At 40.4% G+C, this 18980-nt stretch overlaps 1 non-coding gene across 1 annotated transcript; it reads left to right on the top strand.

Moving 5' to 3' along the window:
• Positions 1-12810: 12810 nt before the first annotated feature.
• On the top strand, positions 12811-12974 carry LOC142441730 (U1 spliceosomal RNA). The gene has a single exon (XR_012783081.1). It is a non-coding gene; the product is annotated as a U1 spliceosomal RNA (small nuclear RNA).
• The last annotated feature ends 6006 nt before the right edge of the window (positions 12975-18980 follow it).

Here is an 18980-nt window from a genome sequence, read left to right as displayed (position 1 = left end):
TTTCCAGTTGCCTACAGATGGGCTTTGGGTTCCCAGTCTGGACTCCACCTCATTCACAATGATATGATTTTTTGTTCTTTGATGCCTGTCAACACCTCATGATCACATAGGCTGGTGTGCTTCTTCCATGTGGGCTTGTTGCTTCTGAGCTAGATGGCCACTTGTTCATCTTCAAGCCTTTAAGACCCCAGATGTTATATCTTGTGATAGCCGGGTACCATCAGCTTTCTTCCACATTTGTTTGTGCACCCATTTTGTCTTCAGCAATCGTGCTGGGAAGATGAGCATCACAGAATGCTGGATTATTAGAACAAAATTTTCTTGTGTTGAGGGAGTACTTGAATCGAGGCCCAATGTCCATCTGCAACCTTAATTCTTAAGATATAGATATGAAGACATAGTTCTATCCCCCTCTCAGTATAAATATATTTACACATGTACATGCCTGCATTTAGGCCTCTGTAAATGTCCTTTGCCTCCTTGTTCTTTCTTCTATTTCCTTTTACTTTCCTTTTGTCCCACTATCACGTTCAGCCTTCATTTGAGTTTCAGTAATTCCTCTCAGTTACATTGCCCTTGATCATGCCCCACCAGGCCTCCTATACCCTCCTTGCCATCAATTTTAGATCCCTTGTTGTTCCCTTGTCCCTGGGTTTGTTAACACCTTTCCTCGTGCCCCCCCCGCCTCCTCACCCCATATCCCCCTGAAGCCATCAGTCCTTTTGTTTTATCCTCTATATTGTTTATCCCACATGTCTTATCTAGATAGACCTGCAGAGATAATAATATACACACAAAAAAACAAGACAGAACAAGAGAAATCAACAAAAGAAAACATAAAAACAACAACAAAAAGACCCCCCAAAAAAGAAATCTTTGAGAAAAAAAAAAGTAATCTTTGTTGACCTTTAGGAGTATTTTCTGGTCGAGTCTGATGAGGTGCTACACCTTGACCCCAAAGTCTATTTTGGGAATTCCCTGAGGGCTTTGTTGCTCTGTTCCCCTTGCTGTTCTGTTGCACACCCTTAGTGTTTCACCTCAGTCAGGTGGGGTCAGACTGGTTGCAATCCCTGCACTAAGTCTCCAGTGTTGTCCCCTGTAGTGCTATAGGTCAGTGATTACTTTCTTTCCCTACAAATATTTAAGCCATTTGCAGTTCTCTTGTCTACCATCACATTTTCAGTTGTTAGAACAAGGCCTGGCACAGAAAAGATGCCCAATAAATGTTTGTTGAATGAATAAATCAATAAGTGGCCTGAAATAAGAAATGAGTGTTTTGGCACAAATCAATTCTGATGAGAAGAGAGCACTCCAGGCCACTACGAAGAGGCAAGGGAAATTTCAAGTCAAACCAGAGATAATTCTCTAAGATCCGTACGGAGGATTGAAACTCGATATTAGGACCCATGCTATATTTTTAATAGTTTGTTGTAGATGGATATCTCTTATAAATTATAAATTGCATATATGTAATAGAAACCTTAATGCTGAGTCTTAGAGATTTGTCCAACATTGCTTTAAAAAAGAAGAAATCCGTTTCATGGCTTCCTTCCTGCCCCTCCCCACCTCTCTCCACACAGTTCTTAAACACAGCCAACACAATGAAATTCACCCATAAGAAAATTAAGGGTAATGTAGTTATCACTGAGGGATGGGATATAAATTAAAGGAGAGACTATTTGTTTTTCTTCTTTCCTAACTCTGGTAGACTATTTCTAGTTGAGAGTGAGAGATTTTAGATGCAAGAATGTAGAACTAATTAATAGCATATGATTTTTTAAAAACTGCTCAAGACTACAAGATCTTCAGAACAAGGTAAGAGAGCTTTTACTATTGAACAAGAAAGCAGAAGGATATGACAGATGTAAGATTTTACCATTTTATACAAAGTGGATAGTGGAGTATCAGATAAAGAAATAATGGACAGGGAACCAGTAGAGAGGTCTGAGGTTCCGGTCCCCATCCCCAATACTTGGACAGCCATCTCTCCCCCCAGAAGAATTTACTTCAGAGGACAGCACTGAAGCTGCAGCTCAGGGAGAGGGAATTGTCTGATCAGAGCACACGGGAACAAATGAAGGGGGAGGAAGAGAGAGTGGAGCACTTCCTGGCCCACCAAGCCTTGAGGATGATATCCCTGTTTAGAGCAGTCAGTTCACAGAGGAGACCCTATTGCTGGCCCCACTGTGAGACACGGCGTCCCTTACTGACCTATAGCCCTACGGGGGACAACACTGGAGACACAGTGGGGATTGCGCCTGATCTGACCCCACCACACCGAGGCTAAACAATAAGGGCATGCAGCAGAACAGCAAGGGGAGCTGAGCAAGGAAGTCCCCAGGGAGTACCAAAAATAGACTTTGGGGCCACGGCTTGGTACTCCATTAGACTTGACTGGAAAACACTCCTAAAGCTCAACAAACAGACCTTGAATTATTTACAAGTTTGTCACTTTTTTGTCATTGGTTTTTTGTTGTTATTGTTTTGTTTTGTTTCCTTTTGGTGGTTTTTTTTTGCTCCGTCTTGTTTTTGTGCATATTATTATCTCTGCAGATCTATCAAGATAAGATAGGTGGGATAAGCAATCTGAAGGAGAAAACAACAGGACCAACGGTTCCAGTGGGATGTGGGAGAGGGGGAGCTGGGGGGAGTGGGGTTAACAAACCCAGGGACAAGGGAACAACAAGTGATACAAAATCAGTGGCAAATAGGGTGTAAGAGGCCTGGTAGGGCTTGATCAAGGGTTATGTAACCGAGAGGAATTACTGAAACCCAATTGAAGGCTGAGCATGATAGTGGAACAAGAGGAAAGTAAAAGGAAATAGAGGAAAGAAGTAGGAGGCAAAGGGCAATTATAGAAGCCTAAATACAGGCATGTACATAAGCAAATATATTTATATATGAGGATAGGGAAATAGATCTATGTACATATATTTATAGGTTTATTATTAAGGTGGCAGATAGGCATTTGGCATCGACTCAAATACTACCTCAATGCAAGAATACTTTGTCCTATTAAACTGGTATTCCATGATGCTCACTTCCTGTCACAACCACTAAAGACAAATGGGTGCATAAGCCAATGTGGTGAAGAAAGCTGATGGTGCCAGCTATCAAAAGATATAGCGCCTGGGGTCTTGAAGGCTTGAAGGTAAACAAGCGGTCAGCTAGCTCAGAAGCAACAAAGCCAACATGGAAGAAGCACACCAGCCTGTATAACCACAAGGTGTCAAAGGGATCAGATAGCAGGCATCAAAGAACAAAAAAATCATAACAGTGTGAATGAGAGGAAGTGCTGAATTGGGACCCAAAGACCCTCTGTAAGCAACTGGACTTCTCCTTATAGAAGGGTGGAGGGGAGGAGATGAGCCAGTCAGGGTATAGTGTAGCAACGATGAAACATACAACATTCCTTTAATTCTTAGATGTTTCCTCCCCCAAACTATCATGATCCCAATTCTACCTTACAAATCTGGCTAGACCAGAGGATGTACACTGGTACAGACAGGAACTGGAAACACAGGGAATCCAAGACAGAGGAACCCTTCAGGACCAATGCTAAGAGTGCCATACCTGAAGGGCAGAGAGAAGGTCGGGTAGAAAGGGGGAATCAATTACAAGGATCTACATATAACCCCCTCCCTCGAGTACGGACAGCAGAAAAGTGGGTAAAGGGAGACGACGGACAGTGTAAGATATGACAAAATAATAACTGATAAATTATCAAGGGTTCATGAGGGAGGGAGACAGGGAGGGAGGGAGAAAAATGAGGAGCTGATACCAAAGGCTAAAGTAGAAAGCAAATGTTTTGAGAATGATGATAGCAACAAATGTACAAAAATGCTTGACATATGGATGGATGTATGGATTGTGATAAGAGTTGTATGAGGCCCTAATAAAACGTTAAAAAGAAGAGTTGTACAAGCCCCCAATAAAATGCCGTAAAACAGCAACAAAAGAAGTAACGGAAACACTGCATGGAAGACATCCGAGGCTTCTGTGCATCATTGAGTGTTGAGCTGGTGGGTGATGATACAATGCTGGAAATAATGCACTCGTGCATTTCCTCGGGGTTCTTTATATCTATGAAATGGGCATGGAGAAAATAAACTAAGCCTGAACCAAAGTTTATCTGTGGAATATTATTTTACTGATAAAATATTCCTCGGGGTGGCTGTGCAGAAGCACTGTTCAAATCTTAATGATCCCTAACTTTTCTCTAGCAATTGATACGTGTAGTCATTTCTTTGAAGAGAATGAATGCAGCCATGGAACACTAACTGCTTGCCATCTGCTGTTTGCTGTCTTCTCTCATAGAATCCTGGATTTGGCTGATTGGACTTAAGAGAAGGTAGTTTGTTTACAATAATCCAAATAGAGTGGAAGGGCAATGCACATTATTTGCTTTCATGGATATTATCTAATTATATAATAAAAAGGAATGCAGTAAAAAGAATTGATGCCTGAAACGTATTGGTGAAGTATACTGAATGTTCCACAAACTGCCAGATGAATGAATAAATCAGTTTCAGAAGGAATACAACTGGAATTTTCCATAGAAACATGCATGGTGAGATTTCCCCTAGCTTACACTGTGTACATCATTAGGAAAGATCAATTCTCTGAAAATGATAGGGTCATAGAATAGTAGGGATCCCCCAATGAAATGGATGAATACCAGAGCTGAAACACGAGATTCAAATACACCAAGGCCAAAGAAGATGGTGCATGACTGGACTTGCCAATGTCTTGCTCCGTTTTACATAATAGTGCCATGAGGTCAACCTGCTACACAATGCCTTTACCTTTAATTGCCTGGAAACAAGTATGTCTCTGGCATCTTCTTAAGAATAAACTTAATTGTCTAGATCCTAAAATGAGTTTTTTGTCATCAATTACTCTTAAGCAACAGTTCTATTTTGACATATGAATATATTTGATGTTAATAGCAAAGTGACCACCATATAATAAAGTACTGTGAGCATTCTCTCTTGATAGAAGTAAAGCAAAATAGAGTGACTTTGGCTGATAAAAGTACAAGATTACTATTGTTTGGTAAAAAGTAATCAGTACAATTGTGTTCTTTAATTGGTGATGCTGAAGACAGCGTACACTTAAGTGCCCAAAGGAGCTAATCTTTGTTCACCTTTTTCTGGTTGTACTGAGATCAATCTTTCCAAACTTATTTGTTTCTGGGTACTCTGTGGTGATTGCGGAGGTTCCTTTATGATTGCCCCACTGGAATGAAACAGAAAATCAAAAGCATTAACTATCTAGACACAGCTCATATTGGGAGCTGAGAGCCCTGGAAAGTGTTGAATGTTCCACTTTTGGCTGCTAACCATTAGGGAAGTACTTTGAAATCATCAGCCTCTCTGAAGGAAACAGACAGGGCTTCCTACAGAAGAGTTACAGTCTTGGAAATACAGAGGCATTTCTACCCTGTCTTAAAGGGTGACAATGTGTCAGAATTTACTCAAGAGCAGTGAAGGTTTTGTGTTTATTTTAACCCTCTATTTGAATGTTATTTTGGGGGGTTCTTTTATGAATTCAAAATAAATTTTAAAATTATGAAATTGCACTGCTAAATTTGAAAGTATGGATTGAAGGGAATAAGCAGATTAAAGTAGGGATTGAAGGGAATAAGCAGATTATCTTTTGTTGCCAACTGGCCAAATTATTCATCATTCTCTATTATATGTGCTTGCTGATGATAGCACTGCATGGTATCCCCATCAGAGGGATCCAAAGAAATAGCCTATGTCAAAGTGCATAATAATGCACACAGACACACACGGATCTGATGATTTTATATCATTAACTATTCTTATCCAAATGACTCAACTGTTAAGCTCCAAAATTGAATAAAAAGAAAAGTCAACAAAAACGTATCACCTATTTTGATAGCTAATACATCTCTGGAAAACCAAGAGTCTCCCTTGGATTGTTTTTTTAGAGGATAAAAATAAACTCCAGCTTGCCATAGAGGATACTAGCTTTTATGATTAAAGAACCTGATTCTGCATAACTTCTGTTTCTGCTCTCCCCTTCCTCATTTTTAACTCAATGAAAGAACTAACATTTCAACTCCCAGAATGAGTTGGCACATTAGTCTAGCCTTGAATCCACGGCTGAAGTCTTTGGGGAGAACGTGTCTCCTTTTATGCATAAAACTGCACATTCCAATGCTGTTTTGTGTAAGTAGTCTTCCAAAATTCATTTATTAAACAACTGCTAGGCATAGTATGGCCCTGGAATAAAACATATTTTTATTGTAGAGATATAACTCTTATCTCAATGTTACATAATCTATTAATGATTTTTAAATGTTTTAAAGATACGGGGTGTTAATGAAAGTTGTTAATAAGCCTTCCTCCAGTCTTGGTGTCGGACTCTTCTTGGTGAAAGAGAATAGGGCTTAAAACACATACTAGCCCACATGGAAGAAGCATGCACACCATCCTGTGCGATCATGAGACATAGAAGGGATCAGGTATCAGGCATCATCAGAACAAAAAATCACATCGTTGTGAATGAGCGGGTGTGTGTGGAGTGGAGACCCAAAGCCCATTTGTAGGTCACTGGATATCTCCTTACAGAAGGGTCTCCGGGAGGAGACGAGCCAGTCAGGTTGCGATGTAGCAACGATGAAACATAAAACTTTCCTCTAGTTCCTAAATGCTTCATCTACCCCTGCCCCGACTATCATGATCCCAATTCTACCTTATAAGTCTGGCTAGACCAGAGGATGTACATGGTACAGATAGGAACTGGAAATGCAGGGAATCCAGGGTGGGTGATCCCTTCAGGACCAGGGTTGTGAGTGGCGATCCTGGGAGGGTAAAGGGAGAGTGGGTTGGAAAGGGGGAACTGATTACAAGGATCTACATGTGACCTCCTCCCTGGGGCATGGACAACAGAAAAATGGGTGAAGGGAGACTTCGGACAGGGAAAGATATGACAAAATAATAATTTGTAAATTATCAAGATTTCATGTGGGCGGAGGCAGTGGGAAGGGAGGTGAAAAAATGAGGAGCTGATGCCAGGGCCTTAGGTGGAGAGCAAATGTTTTCAGAATGATGAGGGCAATGAATGTACAAATGTGCTTTACACAATTGATGTATGTATGGGTTGTGATAAGAGTTTTAAGAGCCCCTTATAAAATGATTAAAAAGCACACATACTGAAGAATAGCACACATACTGAAGAAGTGCAGCCTTCAATATGGATTACAAATTTTTTATTACAATTTAATATAAAGAAAAAATCAGCCCAGCTGGATTTATTATGATAGTCACATCATGAACAATGGAGAAAAAAATTGAAGTTGTCAAGAATTTTTCTTGTTTGAATTCACAATCAATATCCGTGGAGCAGGAGTTAAGAGATGAAACAATTTATTAAATTGGGTGAGTATGCTGCACAAAATCTCTTTAAAGTATTGAAAACAAGGATGCTACTTTCAGCACTAAAGTGTGCCTGACCCAAATCATGGGATTTTCAGTTGCCTCATATGCATAAGAAAATTTGGTATTGAATAAAGAAGATCAAAGAAGAATCGATGCATTCAAATTATTATTCTGACAAAGAATACTGAATGCCCATGGTCTGCTAGAGTACCAACAGGTCTGTCTTGGAGGAGGTAGTAGACTCTAGAAGCAAGACTGAGCAGATTTTGCCTCATATACTTGGGGCATGTTGCCAAGAGAGGCCAGTCCCTGGAAAGGGACATTATTTTTGGAAAGCAGAGGGGCAGGGAGGGAAGAAGACCCTCCATCAGATGGATGAACAGTGACTACAACAATAGGCTAGAAGAGAGCAATAGTTGTGTAGACAGAAAAGGACCAGGCAACATTTCACTCTGCACATGAGTCACTACGAACTGGAACTGACAAGTGCTAGTGAAGTTCTGAGAAAGTAAAGAAAAATTTATGTGGAAGATTCTGAAAGGGTCTTACAGAAGAGGTCATTGACAACTGATCTTTAGTCTTCAGTAGAAAAATATATATATATATATATATATACATTGTATAGCAGGGGTCCTCAAACGTTTTAAACAGGGGGCCCAGTTCACTGTCCCTCAGACCCTTGGGAGGCTGGACTATAGTTTAAAAAAACCATGAAAAAATTCCTATGCACACTGCACATAGCTTAATTTGAAGAAAAAAAAAACGGGGTATAAACGCCCAGCCAGATAAATGTCCACAGTGAGCCGCATGTGGCCTGCGGGCCGTAGTTTGAGGACCTTGGTTGTATAGATTCTAGAAAAAATGTGGGATTCTAATTGAAATCGTTTTTCAAATACCTGTAATGTTCCCTGGCCCTTTTACACCCTTCAAGTCTGGAATTGAACTCACACCCAGGGACCAACTTTCAGCCAAACAAGTATTCACTAAAAAGTGAATACTAATATCAGACATAATAGATACCATATGTACTTGAGTATAAGCTGACTGAATAACAGCGGAGGCACCTAATTTTACCACAAAAACTGCATCAAAAATGTGCTGAAAAACTCGGCTTATCCATGAGCATACGCAGTTGCTATTGCAGAGTGACTTGTTTTACTAGTGTTCTTTCAGATGCTGTTGAATTGGTTCCGACTCAGAGTGCCTTTGTGCATGGCAGCGTGCGTGTGGCCCAATCTTGGGCTGTAATTGCTGCACACAAAGTCACTGCGCTTGAGCCTCTTACTGCTGTCACTTTATTGATTCACCTCACCGAAGTCTGCAGCTTGTCCACTGCCCCTTTCCTTTGCCGACCCATGACGTGCTTCTCAAGGGACTGGTTGCTTCTGACAGCTTGTCCTAAGTATGTGACATAAATTCTCACCATCCTCTCTTCTAAGAAGCATTCTGACGGTACTTCTTCCAAACGTAGTTATTTGTTCAAGTCCAGGGTACTTTGAACAGTCTTCTGCAGCACTGTTAGGCCAGTGAATCAATTCTCACTACTGTCAAGATGAAAAACCAGGCCTGCGGCACTCCCTTTGGACCCCAATATGCCTGGGCATTGAGTCTTCTATGTCCGGGTACAGACAGCTCTCACACCAGAGGCAGCAAAGGAGTGGCAGAGGGGGGGGGATGGGGCTGGGGGGGGCTCAGAAGAGAACCAGGAGTTAGAACCCAAGACTACGTGGTGGGGTTTCCTGGCCCACAGAGTGAGTAAAGCCGAATGTCTCTGTTAAGAAAGCTTGCTTGTGAAGCGGAGTACAGGGTTTGTTGATGGATGGCGTATCATGCCTTTGGCCATTTATCACCTGCACTGAAAGGACTCTGGAACATTGCCCAAGCCGGCGAGCAGAGGAGTAAGGCAGAGAGAGGCCAGGAACCTTGTTTGTCTTCTGTGTTTCCTGTCGTTAGATACCACAGAGTCCATTCTGACTCATGGTGGGGCTATGTACAACATGGTGAAGCTAGGACTGTCCTGTCAGCCTCACAATTGCTGTTAGGCGTAAGCCCAATCCTGCAGCTGCTGCCAATCCATCCCATTGAGGATCTTCCCTGTCTAACCACACTCTGCTTTATCAAGCAGGACATCCTTTTCCAGGGACTGGTCTCTCCTGAGAGCATCTTCAAAGTACACGAGATGTAGTCTCGCCATCCCCTCTTCTAGGGAGCAGTTTGCATGGTTTTTCTTTCCGTAGACGTGTGCAAGGTTCTGATCCAGCTGATCTTCCTGGGTGAGTCTCTGGCATTCTCTAATGCAGTTGCTTTATACTTCAGTTCCAGGAATTCTTTCTCTCTCTTTTTCTTATATGTCATTTCTTAAATTGGATTTCTCAATTTATCTTCTGGTCTGAGGTTGTTTCCGGTGTTCCTTTTATTTAAAACAACCAGCACCATTGTCCATCGGTGTTCTTTTAAAAAACAGTCTGGTCTCCATAACAGAAATTTCTTCTTAATATTTTCCTTTGCTTGTTCTTTCTTCTCTTACATTATGTTTTACAATTATTGTTCAACTTGAGACACCTTGATATCAAACCATATGTTAAATTCTAAATGTTATGATTTTCCAGATGCTTTTATTAATTATATTTAATTCTGCCATCTTGTTTTGTAAGGAGTTCTGGTGTTGTAGATTACATGTTGGGCTATTAACTGCAAAGTCATTAGTTCAAAGCTAAAAGGTCCTCCATGGAAAAATAAATGAGGCTTTGTGCTTCCATAAAGGTTTAGAGCCTTGGAAACAAAAACTTGAGCAGCTCTGCTCTGTCCCTATAGGGTCACTATCAGTCACACAACTGGCTTGATGGGGTATGTGACGTCTCGTTATGCCCAGATCCTAGAACAGGGCCTTTTGCTTTAAATGTCAGCAGAAATCAGCAGCACTACTGAACATCACCTTGATTTCTTTTCATTCTCTTCCGGGTGCACAGTCCACAAACTCCCTCCACCAATCTGTGCTGCTTGAAAAGTTGAAGTTTCTCCATCATTTCTTTCCACTGATATAGTCTATTTGAGTCATAGAGGCAGTCTATTTGAGGCATAGATGTACGGATTAAATAGATCTACTCTTTTTGACTCCATTCAGTGATGTCCACATGTATAGTCAAAGAAAGGTTATTTGCAATGAATAATTTGTTTGTCTGGTACAATTCTATTGTGATATCTCTAATATTGTTTCTATCATCATGACCATAGTTTACAACTACTGATTTTTCTTTATGATTTTCTAAGTACAATCATCAATAATTATCCATGTATGCTTGATCAATTTCAAACTGCCAAAATTAGGTAAAATCTTCAATGTATTCATCTTTGCATTAAGTGGTTGATGTGTAAGTTTGAACAATAGTTGTGTTAACTGATATTTTGGGCCATTTGGCCATTTGGATAGTTTTGCCTGTCAGTTGGTGTTGCTGTGGTGCTGGAAACTGTGCCACCAGTTTAACAAACAAGCAGGTCACCCATCGTGGACAGGTTTCAGTGGGGCTTCCAGTCTAAGGCAGAGTAGGAAGAAGGACTTAGTGATCTACCTCCTAAATAAATAGTTAATTAAAGAACAACCAAAAACAGGCATAGAAAGTCTTGTGGAGAGAAATGGGACCTTGTCTGATACAGTGCTTAAAGATAAGCCCCTCAAGTCGGAAGGCATGCAAGAGATAACTGGGAGAGTCATCCTTTATGATGTGGATGAAGTAAAGCTTGAAGGGTCCTTACTAATGTGGCTCCATTAAAAATGAAAGGAAACATTGCAAACAAATGTTAAGAATTGAAGCGTGATCTGTATAAAGTATGAATCAAGGAGAATTGGAAGTTGTAAAAATTAAAATAGAATAGTTAAGATCAATCTCCTAGGTATTGCTGAACTAGAAGTCCGTATTGACATTTTGATTCATACAGTCATAAAATCTACCAGGTTGGGAATGATAAATTGAAGATGAATGGTATAACATTAATAACCATAAAGAACATTTCAAAATCTATCCTGAAGTACAATGCTGTCAGTGATAGAAAACCACCAAGACAAGAGAGACGAGAATAAAACACCCACAAGGAGGGGTACTACCCAGGATACATACAATCTACTCATTTTATATATGACTCCAGTGCAGGGCTGGATCATTTACTCGATTTCACATGTTGAAAGAGTGATGGGTGAAGAGATCCCTGTTAGTAGTGTGTAAGAGGTAAGGGTTTTCAATTTGCCTTTGGTGAGTAAACATACGTTTCCACTTATGAAAGTGCCTGTGTAAGACTGGTAGGCATGGCTACCTTGGCATGTTCCTCAGTCAAAGACAGAAAATTAAGAACATATAAGCTGTCAGAAAATTTTCATTTCTCCAAATAGGCTCCTGCATGCTAGAGAGGCTAATCACCAAATCCTTTCTCTGCCTTGAGGGTTAAATCAGGTAGATATTTTGTCACCACAGGTGTAAACTGAAAAAATAATAGCTCTTTAAAAAATAAAAACATGCTGAGAGAGTCGATTCTCAAACTATAAGAAAAAGAAGAAACAAAAAGAAGAGAAGAAAAATATAACTACAGAAATAGACATGCTGTTTGTGTTGCTAGGTTCTATCGATTCAATTCTGTCTTTTTTTAAAGCATTTTATTGGGGGCTCATACAACTCTTATCACAATCCCTACATACATCAATTGTGTAAAGCACATTTGTACATTTGTTGCCCTCATCATTCTTAAAACATTTGCTTTCCATCTATGCCCTTTGCATCAGCTCCTCATTTCCCTCTCCGTCCCTCCCCACTCCCCCTGATTCAATTCTGTCTCATATCAAACTTATTGTTGTTGCTAAGTGCTGTCCAATCAGTTCCTACTCAGAGTGACGGTGCACAACAACAACAAAAAACACCTCCAATCCTGCACCATCCCCAATTGTTCTTATGTTTGGGTCCATTGCTGCAGCCACCATGTCCATCCATCTTGCCCAAAGTCTTTCTTCACCGCCCTCCACTGCACAAGGATGATGTCCTTCTCCAGGACTGGTCTTTCCTGGAAACATGTCCAAAGTATGTGAGATAACGTCTTGTTACTCTTGCCTTTAAGGAGCATTCTAACCACACTTCTTCTAAGACCAAGTTGTTTGTTCATTTGTCAGTCCATGTTTTTTTTTCGATATTCTTCACCAGCACTATAATTCAAATGCATTAATTTTTACTCAGTTTTCCTATTCTCCTTTTCACGAGGTTTTCTTGTCTGACAAGTTTCCACTGCTATCTCTAAGTTTTTCGGGGGCGAATTCCTCGGGAGTGGACATCTTATTCCTTCTAGTCTGTTCTGAGCCTGGAAGTTCTGCTGAAACCTGTTCACGTTCAGTGACCCTGTTGGTATGTGAAATCCCGGTGACATACTTACCTGGCAGGGGAGATACCATGATCGCGAAGGTGGTTTTCCCAGGGCGAGGATCACCCATTGCACTCCGGGTGTGCTGACCCCTGTGATTTCCCCAAATGTTGGAAACTAGAATGTATAATTTGTGGTAGCAGGGGACTGCATTTGTACTATCCCTTGGTTAACAAAAGAAAGAAAGAAATACCAGTGACATAGCTTCCAACAGGACTGCAACATTCAAGCCTCCACAGTGTGACAAACAGACAGACAAGAGGGCATACCACCCATGTTGTTGATGTTACTCGGTCCTATCAAGTGGGTTCTGGCTTATCATGACCTTCCTATGTACAAGAGAATGAGCCGCTGCCAGGCTATGCTGCCTGGCCCAGTGCCCTCCTCACCACTGCTGCGGTTTGAGCAGCGTGGCCGCCACGCTAGCATCCCATCTTCGTAGTGTCTTCCTCTCCTTCACGGGCTGCCTACTGATCCAGCAGGATGACTTGCTCTAGGGACTGGTGCCCACCTCCTGATAATACAGCCAACGTGTAGGAGATAAAACCTTGGCATCCTCATTTCTAAGATACATTCAGACTGTACTTCTCCCAAGACAGATGTGTTCGTTTTTCTGGCAGTTGATTATATATTTACTCTTATTCACCGACACTATAATTCAAAGGTGTAAATTCTTCTTGTGTCTTCTTTATCAACTGAACATCTTTTATGTGAGATTATTGAAATACCCATGGTTTTGCCACATCATCCCAAACGACTGGGTCACGTGCATCATGTTTACAAGTTAAGAAATGTCTCCAAAAGCATGTTTATGATGATTATGAGCTAAGGCTCTCTCTTCTTAAGCAGTAGAATGCCTGGAAATTTTTTGAAAATAGTTAGAAATCCTAATGAAGAGATTCCCTTTTTCTTTTGAGAGTTGAGGGTGGAGGATGGTGGGGCCTGGGGGGAGAGCGCAGTGACCTCAAGTTCCATTCCAAATCAAAGATGTTCAAGCTCCCGTAGAATAGGGAGACTTAGATTCTGCACCACACTGAGCAGGCTTCTTCAGCTTTCTCATCAGTGTCATCTACAGAGTACTCTTTGCCTACAAGAATTTGGCAGAATTCCCCACCCTAGGATAGTGGAATAGAGCCAATCTCCTTACTTGGAATTTAGCTTGCAGGAAGCCCATGTGGCTGTTGGATTAGCGCTGACTGAAGTGGGGGGATTCTAAGCAGTTTGGATCATAAAACTTCCTATCAGTATCAGTAAGTAATTATTTGGGATGCTTGAAGCAATTCTTTCATTGTTGAGAGATAAAACTATCATTACAAATAATCTGATTGTGCTAGTTTATTATATTTTATTTTGAATTATTTTTATATGTAACCCTTCGAAATAAGAGAAGTTTCATCAGCAAAAGTGTTTGGCATACCATTCATTTAATGTCCCCCAAAACTCAGAATCTGAGGACAGGAGTACTTTCTTCACACATTAGAGCAGTCCCATCTTGATCCACCAGCCAGTTTGTTGGGCGGTATTTTGGAATTTAACTAAAGATCATCTGTTCACAGAGCTTGATGGTCCTCTGGTAGCACTCCCAATTCAACATTAGGCTTGCAACGTAAGTGGCAGCCGTGATACAGCTTGGCTCAGTACAGAGAAGGGCAGCCCCAAATGAGGAAGACCCCTGAGTGCATGGATTCCACAGTGGTTGAAACAATAAGTTCAACAGTTACTACAATTATGAGGATCAGGCAGGGCCAGGTGGGGTTTAGTTCTGTTACACGTAAGGTCCTTATGAAGTGGGACCAACTTGATGGCACCTAACAGTAACAACCAAGAGAGCTATTTCTGAAGAAACTTTGGAATGTTCTTCAAAAAAACACACTCTGTATGAATCACTGATACTAGGGTAACGTAAAATAAGTTAGCCAATGGAATAGCTTGCTCGTATGTACACAGAGAGTCAATATAGTCATGCAAGTAAAAGATATGTTAGGAAAATGTAATCAAAATTGCAGAATTCTTACACATTAGCTAACATATTAGTGAGCCACATCCTCCTGTCACCAGACAACAGCATAGGAGACAATGCTTAGGGAAACAAACAGAACAACTAATACTAAAGGAAAACAGCCATTACCTTGACTTTGAAAGTAAACAAAACATTAAAATCTCTATACTGAGATTAGTTTGTATAAAGGATTTAAATAGTAAGCACAATCGTCTACTTTCAAAAGAAATATGAGGAAAAAAAGAATCATTTAAAAAAGTATGTTCCATAATATGAGTAGGTCTCATCTTTCAGTTGTAAGATTTTTTACAAGGCAAAAAAAAAAAAAAATTAAAAAGGGTGATATCCTTAGGGAGAAGCTCCTATCTCAAAATGGTAAAGAGACATCTGGCAGGATTCACATCCTGACACTTGACCTACTCATTTCAGAGACAAGACTTTTAAATTTTCCAATCTGTTTTCTGACCAACAAGACTTTGATTTGCCAGACCCCACAGCAAAGTGAGCCAATTCTTTAGTACACACACTGTCTCTCCCTTCCTCTCTCTCTGCCTCTGTGGTGAAAGAGTAATTGAAGTATAGTAGTGATACAAAAAAAAATAGTTATAATCTACTTACTACATCTACAGTTAATTTTGGAAAATAAAACAGTTTTGTCTGATAAAAATAATGTGGTAGTACAATAAGTTGGTTCCTCAATAACATCACCAGTGTATTATTGCTGTGGCAGCAGACAAAATGATTTTCTTACAGTTCTGCAGGTCAGAAATCCTGGGCACTTCCACTTTTTAAAGAGAAGAGAGACAAAAATCTGATTAGGGTCCTCCAATGTTTGGCTACTAACCATAGAATAAGCAGTCCAAAGCCAATAGCTGTTCCATTGGACAAAGGTTAGATTCTCGGCTCCCTTAAAGGTTTACTATCTTGGGAAACGACAAGAGCCATCTGTCTCTACCCTATAGGGTCACTATGAGATAGAATCATGTGTCATGGCAGTGATTTGAGTTTACTATTCTTATAGTTGTGTTTTCTATGTTGTTACCATCAGAAGTAAGATAGAATTTTAGTAGATAGCTTGCTATATAAGTGATGATCTTTTAGCAGATTAGTAGGTGATCTATTATAATCAGGCTCTAATTTATCAACCCATTCACTCATAAGCTCCCTTTATTGAGTTTAACCTTGCCAAGTTATTTTTATATTATCTTAAACTTGTTTATGACAGTTTTAATAATAAATCATTTAAATGTTGAGTAAACCAATGACATTTGAAGAAGCGGGTAGATAGTTTCTTAGAAAATCAAATGCATTTCTTTGTAAATACCTGGTTAAAGTTGATTGATTAAAGGAAAGTTTGCTGAAAGCTATGTATGAATAAGACAATTGATAAAGACTTAAATACACTTATCAAAATCTAAATGTATTGTGCATCAAGACTGTTTTTTGTAATTTCACTTATTTTCCCCATAGATTAAGCGAGAAATGGCAGATAATTTATAATGAATGACTCATGCAGGTAATACAGCATTAAAACCTCAACTTGTAGGTCATTTTGAAAAAAGAACATTAGACTGCTATTAAAAGTCAATGAAAATTTATAAATCAATAATCCATAAGTTAAAATAAAATATTTACATTGTCACCAGAAATCTGTAAATATTTTTATTTCTCTATATCTAGGTCAACACTTTTTATTTTCCAATGTTTTTAAATTATAGTCATAGTAGTCAACCTATTGTTTTTTTTTAGTCCTATGTGTAGTGGTTTGTGTGGAAAGTATGCCACCAATATTTCAGATGATATCAGGGTCACCTATTATAAGCAAGTTCACTGAAGCTCCTGGGGTCTAGAAGACTCGGAAGAAAGTGCTGGCAATCTGGTTCCAAAAATTAACCAGTGGAAATCTTATGGGTCACAGTGGAACATTTATTTGACTCACTTATTTGAATATACCATTAAGAGTAATCAATCTCTGGAGAAGGACACCATTTTTGGTAAAGGACCAATGAGGGAGAAGGAGACACTCCATAATATGCATTGGAACTGTAGCTAGAACGATGGAATTGATCACGTGTGTATTTATGAGACTGAGCTAGAGCCAAATAGGGTTTTGGTCTGGATCATGAGTTGACAGTAGTGGCATCGGAGCTGTCAATCTGACTGTCTCTAGGTAGGAGGTACAAAATGGCGTCTTGTGCTCCTCCTTCCTCATAACACAATCCGTGTCATTTCTTCAGTGTCAGTATGCCATTTCAGTGCATCTCACTAAGAATAAGACCTACGGCCCTATGTGAATGGTTCCCTCTCTGGTCCCATTCTTTAATGCTGCTTTCCTCTTGCTGTTTGTCTCAACGCTAAACACATCCCTCTGTCCCTCCGGGATCCACATTTCCTGTTTCTTCTATGGAGATTATCCCCACCCTTCATAAATACCACCATGTTTCCAAATGGCCAGTACAATGGAAATAATACCCGCAATGTTATTTTGTATCTGCTTATTCTGCTTTAACAACGTCTTCTTCTAAAATTCGTCCTTGGGTGTATTGGGCTGGCTCCAACTCACACCAGTGCTGTGGACAACAGAACGGAACACTGCTGGTAGTACATCCTCCAGGATCACAGCAATATGCAAGCGGAGAGAGGAGTGGTGCTCCTATAGGAGCGTTAAAGCCATTTCTATGATACTTTGATTCCCATCTAAGTTTATAATGAAAGGACATTTGTCAGATTAGTTTGGCATAATGACATGAGTTTTAGCTAACTAAGCAATTACAGTTTTTAAAACTTCAAATTTGTAAATTAGAAAATTTAGAGCAATATACATGTTAACTCTTTTTGAGTTAAGCATGCCATTTGAAACAATGTATGCTTCATACGGAAGAGAGGGATGTATGAGCTGATAAATCCTTTCCCATTTAGAGATCTCAAGGTGACCTGCCCACAAACATGCTTTTAAGAACGCAAATTTTATAAATGGAGCCGTTCACATAGCCCAAACAAGTTGCCCTCAATTTGTGTAACCCAACACCGCCCCTGCCCCCTCCCGCCCCTCCCCCCACCCCCCACCCCACCTCCCGCTAGGTTGTTCCTTTCAGATGGAACCTGTGATCTGCTCTCTGTCGAGAAGGCCAAGCGAGGGTAAAGACCCAAAGTGTGACAGAAACAGCACCCGGGTGGGCTAGGACTCAGCTGAGCTTGAGACAAAGACTGATCAAGTCAACTCAAGATCAGAAAGATCAGGCTGCTTCCCCCACACATCAGTCTGACTCACAATTTCCAGGCAGTTCTCCACCCACTTCATAGATTTTGGACAGCCAAACTTGAACAAAAGCAGTCACTCTGTTCTCTCCAGACAAAGACTATAATTTTCTCATCCCACTGCCATACAGCAGGAGGCACATGCATGCGTGTACACACACACACACACACACAGTAGCACATACATCTTTTGGTCTAGTAGGCCCACTTCCCCTAAAGTGTTTTGCTCTTGTGATTTTTATAAACTGAATTGTAGCCAAAATTTCCAAAACTTTTCTTGGCAGGGTGACAACAAAACCAATGATCTTTGTGCATCAATACGTGTAATACTGTATGACTCTATGGTTAAGTAAGTGACGTTTAAAACTTGGCACTAAGTTCATAACACTGCACCTGTACCTTCAGGGACCTAGCAGATGTAACCAACACAATGGAGGAATGATGAATGCATCAGTTCTTTTTTTTTAATCATTTTACTCGGGGCCCATACAATTCTTCTCACAATCCATACATGTATCCATTGTGTCAAGCACATTTGTACATTTGTTGCCAACATTATTCTCAAAACATTTGCCTTTTACTTGAGCCCTTAATATCGGCTCCTCATTTCCCCCCTCCCCACTTCCCCCTCCCTCATGAACCCTTCATCATTCATAAATTATTATTATTTTGTCATATATTTCACTGTCTGATGCCTCCCCCCGCCCTCTTCTCTGCTGTCCATCCCCCAGGGAGGAGGCTATACGTAGATTCTTGTAATCGGTTCCCCCTTTCCACCCCACATTCCCTCCACCCTCCAGGCATTGCCACTCTCACCACTGGTCCTGAAGGAGTCATCTGTCCTGGATTCCCTGTGTTTCCACTTCCTATCTGTACCGATGTACATCCTCTGGTCTAGCCAGATCTGTAAGGTAGAA

This window comes from Tenrec ecaudatus, chromosome 2 (genome assembly GCF_050624435.1).
Source record: "Tenrec ecaudatus isolate mTenEca1 chromosome 2, mTenEca1.hap1, whole genome shotgun sequence".
Lineage (NCBI taxonomy): Eukaryota > Metazoa > Chordata > Mammalia > Afrosoricida > Tenrecidae > Tenrec > Tenrec ecaudatus.
Note: the sequence above shows the minus strand (reverse complement) of the source record. Positions and strands in the feature narration are given on the sequence as shown.